Source organism: Oryctolagus cuniculus, chromosome 9, assembly GCF_964237555.1.
Source record: "Oryctolagus cuniculus chromosome 9, mOryCun1.1, whole genome shotgun sequence".
Lineage (NCBI taxonomy): Eukaryota > Metazoa > Chordata > Mammalia > Lagomorpha > Leporidae > Oryctolagus > Oryctolagus cuniculus.
This window is the reverse complement of record NC_091440.1, coordinates 24,702,705-24,708,532: the sequence shown is the minus strand read 5'-3', so window position 1 is coordinate 24,708,532 and position 5,828 is coordinate 24,702,705. Positions and strand designations below refer to the sequence as shown.

General features: G+C 34.2%; 1 non-coding gene across 1 annotated transcript; it reads left to right on the top strand.

Moving 5' to 3' along the window:
* The first annotated feature begins 395 nt into the window (after window positions 1–395).
* Window positions 396–580, top strand: LOC127492248 (U2 spliceosomal RNA). The gene has a single exon (XR_007921396.1). It is a non-coding gene; the product is annotated as a U2 spliceosomal RNA (small nuclear RNA).
* The last annotated feature ends 5,248 nt before the right edge of the window (window positions 581–5,828 follow it).

Sequence of the window (5,828 nt, the reverse complement as noted above, 5' to 3'; positions counted from 1 at the left end):
TTAGATCTGTTTTCATATTTCTGAGGAATCTCCATATTGTTTTCCATAATGGTAGTATGAGTTTGCATTTCCAGCAGTGTATCAGGGTATCTTTTCCCCTACATTTTCATCAGCATTTTGTTATTTTTTTGATGTTTGGATGATGGCCATTCTAACTGAGGTGAGGTGAAATCTCATTATGGTTTTGATTTGCTGGCTAGGGATCCTGAGCATCTTTTCATGTGTCTGTTAGCCATTTGTATTTCATCCTTTCAAAAATGCCTGTTCGTATCCTTAGTCCATTTCCTAACTATGCGGCTTATTTTATTGTTGTTGATTTTCTTGAGCACCTTATATTTTCAGTTATTGATTATTTTTATTTAAAGAAACTGGCAGATTTTCTGTCCACTGGTTCAATCACTTCTGGCCTTTTGGCTAAGATCAAGTGTAGTATCTGTCTACTGATTCATTCTCCAAATGCCCACAAAAGCCATTTGAAATTAGGTGGAAGCTGGAAGATTTGAACTCAATCCAGGTCCTCTTTTGGGAGTTAGGGACCCAACTACTTGAGCTATCTCTGCTGTGTCCCACAGTACACATTAGCAGGATGCTGGAATTAGAAGCAGACCCAAGACACAATTCAAGGCCCTTTGATGTCTATCCTTGGGCTTGTTTTAGAGAGTAGATATTATAAAAATACATCAGTTGTAAAATCAGTAGTCATCAACCCAAAAACAAAGAGCAACATTCAAGTGAATATTTTCAGTATCCACTCATATTTAAGTAAGAAGGAAACCAAATTAATATTTAATTATTGAGGATATTTCCAAATTAGAAGTAAAAATAATATTTCTAAATAGCTAATACACAGTGAGTGTTGTGTGTCAAATAATACTCCAAGTATTTTTACAATATTTAATTTATATTTGGCATAAATCTATAGCTAATTATTAGTGACAACAATTTGCTTTTATTGCCCACCAGTGAAAACCACAGTCATTAGTCATATTTTTCATATTCTCCGTCACTTTCCTAAGAGAATGAATGTGTAAAATATTGTAAAGAATGAATAAAGTATAACTATAAATGTATATAGGAAAACACAATTTTCATTACTAAAAGTTCATATATATATCACTTTAAATTTTGTAGCTTGAAGGAACAATTTCCATTTTTATACTTGCCAAATATAATAAAATATTTAAAAACAAAGGGATCACATAAACAAGACTAGTGTCTGAAAACACTGATAGAATAAAAACAAAGGGAGAGAACGATATAACATGGGAAGTGGGATACACAGCAGACTCATAGAAGGGCAGATGTCCTAAACAGCACTCTGGTCTCAGAATCAGCCCTTAAGGTATTCACATCTGGCTGAAAAGCCCATGACAGTATTTCAGGCATGGAAAGCCAAGACACTGTGGCAAAAAAAAAAAAAAAAAAAAAAGAAAGAAATGGCCTAAATGAAAGATCTCTGTGAGTGAGATCCCAGTGGAAAGAACAGGTCATCAAAGAAGGAGGTACCTTTCTCTGAAGGGAGGAGAGAACTTCCACTTTGACTATGACCTTGTCTAAATAAGATAAAAGTCAGCAAACTCAAAAGGCCTCCATAGCCTTGGCAACTCATGACAAGAGGCTAGGGAGATTACTGATGCCATAAACAAGAGTGTCAATTTGTTAAGTCAACAACAGGAGTCACGGTGCACTTACTACTCATGTAGGAACTCTGTCCTTAATGTGTTGTTCAATGTGAATTCATGCTATAACTAGTACTCAAACAGTATTTTACACTTTATGTTTCTGTGTGGGTGCAAACTGTTGAAATCTCTACTTAATATATACTAAATTGATCTCCTGTATATAGAGAATTGAAAATGATTCTTGATGTGAATGGAATGGGAGAGGGAGTGGGAGATGGGAGGGTTGTGGGTGGGAGGGAAATTATGGGGGGGAAAAAGCCATTGTAATCCATAGGCTATACTTTCGAAATTTATATTCATTAAATAAAAGATAAATATATATATATATATATATATATATATAGCATGAATAAAGGTACTTAATTAATATCAATTAATTCCTTTTTGTTCAAAATTCCACAAAGATGTTGATGTGTATTGATCATTAAAAAAATCTGAAAGTTCTTTTTATATTTTAAATGTTAGGAAACAGAAGTCATTAAAGGGAAAAGCCTCAATAGGATACAATAAGACCTCAATATGGTCATAGTTACTTCATCTACCTAATCTAATGGTTACTTTCTATAAATCTTTTAATAACATTGTTTTTAGAGAGAAATTGGATATTACATGTACACACTACATCATACATTTAAAAAAAAAAACAATGCCTGAAAAATTGTCTGTTTTCCAATCAAGAGTTAAATTTATGAAGTTGTGTTAATAGATAAGGCAGTCCTCACTGATGTGCTGACATAAAGACAATTATAATCAGCCAAAGTAAGGATAGAAAGCCTATGTAAAATGTATACCTTCAGTGTTACCAAAGATCCTCCATATTCCAAAATAGTATAATGAGTAGCTAATAAAATGACTTCCCTATCTATAAATATAAGTCCAAAGAAAATATTTTTGTTGCTAAAAAGTCTCATAAACCATACTAAATCACTAGCAATGATTAAACAATCTATTTTGCTCATATTTGAATATTTTAATAGATTACAGCCCTAGTTACTCTTTACAGAAATACATTCTTAATAACACTTTGCTGTTTGGGATTAAATCCAAGGATATTTATAATAAAATGAATTCGTGCAGTCCAAGAATATTATATTACAAAGACTTCATTGCAGTCACATTCTAAATTTCAGTACAATGAAATAGCAAATAGTTTACTAAGCAATTAAATAAGAATGCTACATTTGTACCTTTTTTTCTTAAAAGAAAAACAACATGAAGTCTCCATTTTTAGTCAATCATTTATGGAATATAGTTAACTTGAATAATAAATTCTTACAAATGTCTGTTTCTCTCAAGACTCCTTACAGAGAAGAAACTATATGTTTCTTCAATAAACCTGTAAACAAAACTTTGAACTGATTTCTAAATCCACACATTTATCAGAGGGAATACTTGTTAATCTCTATACTTCTGTATTTTACTTCATATTAATAGACAACTATTGCCAAGGAATGTTGTAAATGTCAAGTTACCCCCATACCATGGCATATTACCCATTTTGCAAAACCTTAAAATGTTCCAGTTCCGAATTTATTGTCATCATTATGACATAAAAGAAAAACAGCCCATGGAAGAAGGGAATTGTAACCACTAATTCTGAAGTAGGTATGTGGGAAAAATTCTAGTAGTGTAATAGAATTGATGTTAGGCTGTGCTTATTTTGACTCTTGTTAGTGATATACAATATATCTCTTGCAGAATACATTCCATTATCAAGATTGCAAAGATTATATGTATCTATGTTGGAAACCTTTTATTTCCAACCTAATTAATAACAGAGCCCACTCTACATATGTTAGGTTTAAATTCAGTGCTCACTTCAGTTGTCTGAAAACAAAGCAAAAATATTAAATATAGTAAATATTTGAAAAATATTTGATAGAACCATGAGAATTGTTTTAAATTAAATGAAGAAACATGGCTATAGTCAGTTTCTCTATGTTTTGTTCATTCATGGTCAGAATAAGATACACTTCATAGAGGAAGATTTCACATCATCTACCAAAAAATTATCATAATGAGGTAAATTCAAGTCATCATGGAAATAGTCTTTTTCATTTTTCAAAATTTTTTCTTATAGTCATTACTGTAGCATTTTATGCTATAGCCACTATGTCTTATGACAATATTAGAAGAACATTAATATTCCTTCAGATTTATTTATGATTATATGTGCATGACAAGTTTATATGTATGAATAAACTCTATTATTCATTGCTCATTAATCCTAGGTCTAGGAAATGGGAATAAGACAGTGGAAACAGCAGTAGACAAGACAAATAAATATTTTGTGATATGTGTATGGGGGCAAATTGAGCAATGTTGAAGACATATGAAGGGCCAGTGGTGAGGGGATGCTTTTACTTTATTCATGGTAGTTAAAGTAGGCCTCCAAGTTATTCTTGTTCATGGAGCAAAGAGCTTGAAGAATGAGAGTGAGTCAATACATAACTAGGGAACTCTTATCTAGTTAGAAGGGGAAAGAAAGTATAAGTCAATATAATATATAGACTTGGCATACTTAAGGACTACAAGGAGTAGAGCGACCATGGGGAAGAATGAGGCTGAAAGTAATGAATGACAATGTGGGGGTGGTTGGCACTGTGGTATAGTGGGCTATGCCTCTGCCTGCAGCATCAGCATCCCATATAGGTGCTGGGCACCAGTTCATATACCATCTGCTCCTCTTCCAATCTAGCTCTCTGTTATGGCCTTGGAAGGCAGTATAATATGTCCCAAGTTCTTGGGCTCTGGACCCATGTGAGAGACTTGGAAGAATCACCCGGCTTTGGATCAGCCCAACTCTGTCCATTGTGCCTATTTGGGGGTGAACCAGTGGATGTTAGACCTTTCTCTCTGTCTCTCCCTGTCTTTGTCTGTAACTCTACCTCTCAAATAAATAAATAAATCTTAAAAAAAGACTGACATGGGGAAGAATTCACAGAAGCAAAGGCCACATTGGCCTATGAAATTAGATGCATAAAGCTGACATAAACGGACAAAGTAATGGGAAAACATGAAAAAGGTTTGGGATGTCTGAATGAGGAGTTCCAAATTACACTTACTAAGTTTGGAAAGCTATCAAACATTCCAGCTGATGTGTTGTGTAGGTTACTATACAGATTCTGAGATACAAGGGAGAAGTCTAGAGAGGAGAGAAATGGTTACAGTCGTTATCATAGAGTTAGAATTTACAAGCTGCTTAAAAAGCTAAAGATAGAGCTACCCAAAGACTGAATCACAGTTCAGACTATTGTTTAGACATTTAGAACATGGAAAGGAGAACTAGGAATATGTAGAGGACTAAAACTGAGTTTCCAGAAAGATACTGAACGAAGACTGTGGCTTAGCTAGAGGACTGGCAGTTATTGCCAACAATGGCCTGAAAGGGAGAAAGCCGGAAGGGTAAGTGTCCTGAAACGTCCTCTCTGCCACTCTCCAATTTCCTGATTCATTACATGTGTTGATCTCAGGAGGAATCCAGAAGTTATAGAGCTCAATTGAGGCAAGCTATACAAGTTAAGCTTCGGGAAGAGATCAGAAGAAAACAAGAGGTTAATTGATAAGTAAGGAAAATAAAATAACCTGATATGACCAGGGTTTGTGATGATCCAAGCAGGTGTGGTAGGAGGAGAAAGGACAAGGAAACTGAGGATATACAAAAGAAAATATTAATAACAATGAGATAAACAACATAGCGAGAAAGAAAGTTGGGGGAATAGAGGGAACAGTATCTAAAATCAGTAGAAGCAGTAGATTACAGGTCCTGGGACAGTTGCAGAAGAACTTAAGTCACATCAGTGTAGAAGGTGGTTAAGTAACCAAAAAAGCTAGTAACAAGAATGGGGAAGAACTCAAATGCTCCAAAATAAGATAATACAAACTACCATGAATTACAGTAGTTACATTGGAATGAGACCTTTGCTGGTATCTTTGTAGAATTAAGGGAAATGACATGGAGGATCAGTTGATGCTCATCCAGAATAAGAACAAAGAAGTACAGAGGAGAGTATAATCAGATGTTATAAACATCAAAGCTGATATTCCAGGCAACAGTGAATTAAAATGACCTTCATGAATTATGAAGTTCAACAAAGAGCAAGGACACTGTTAAGTTACAGAACAGGAACTATAATGCATGGAGAA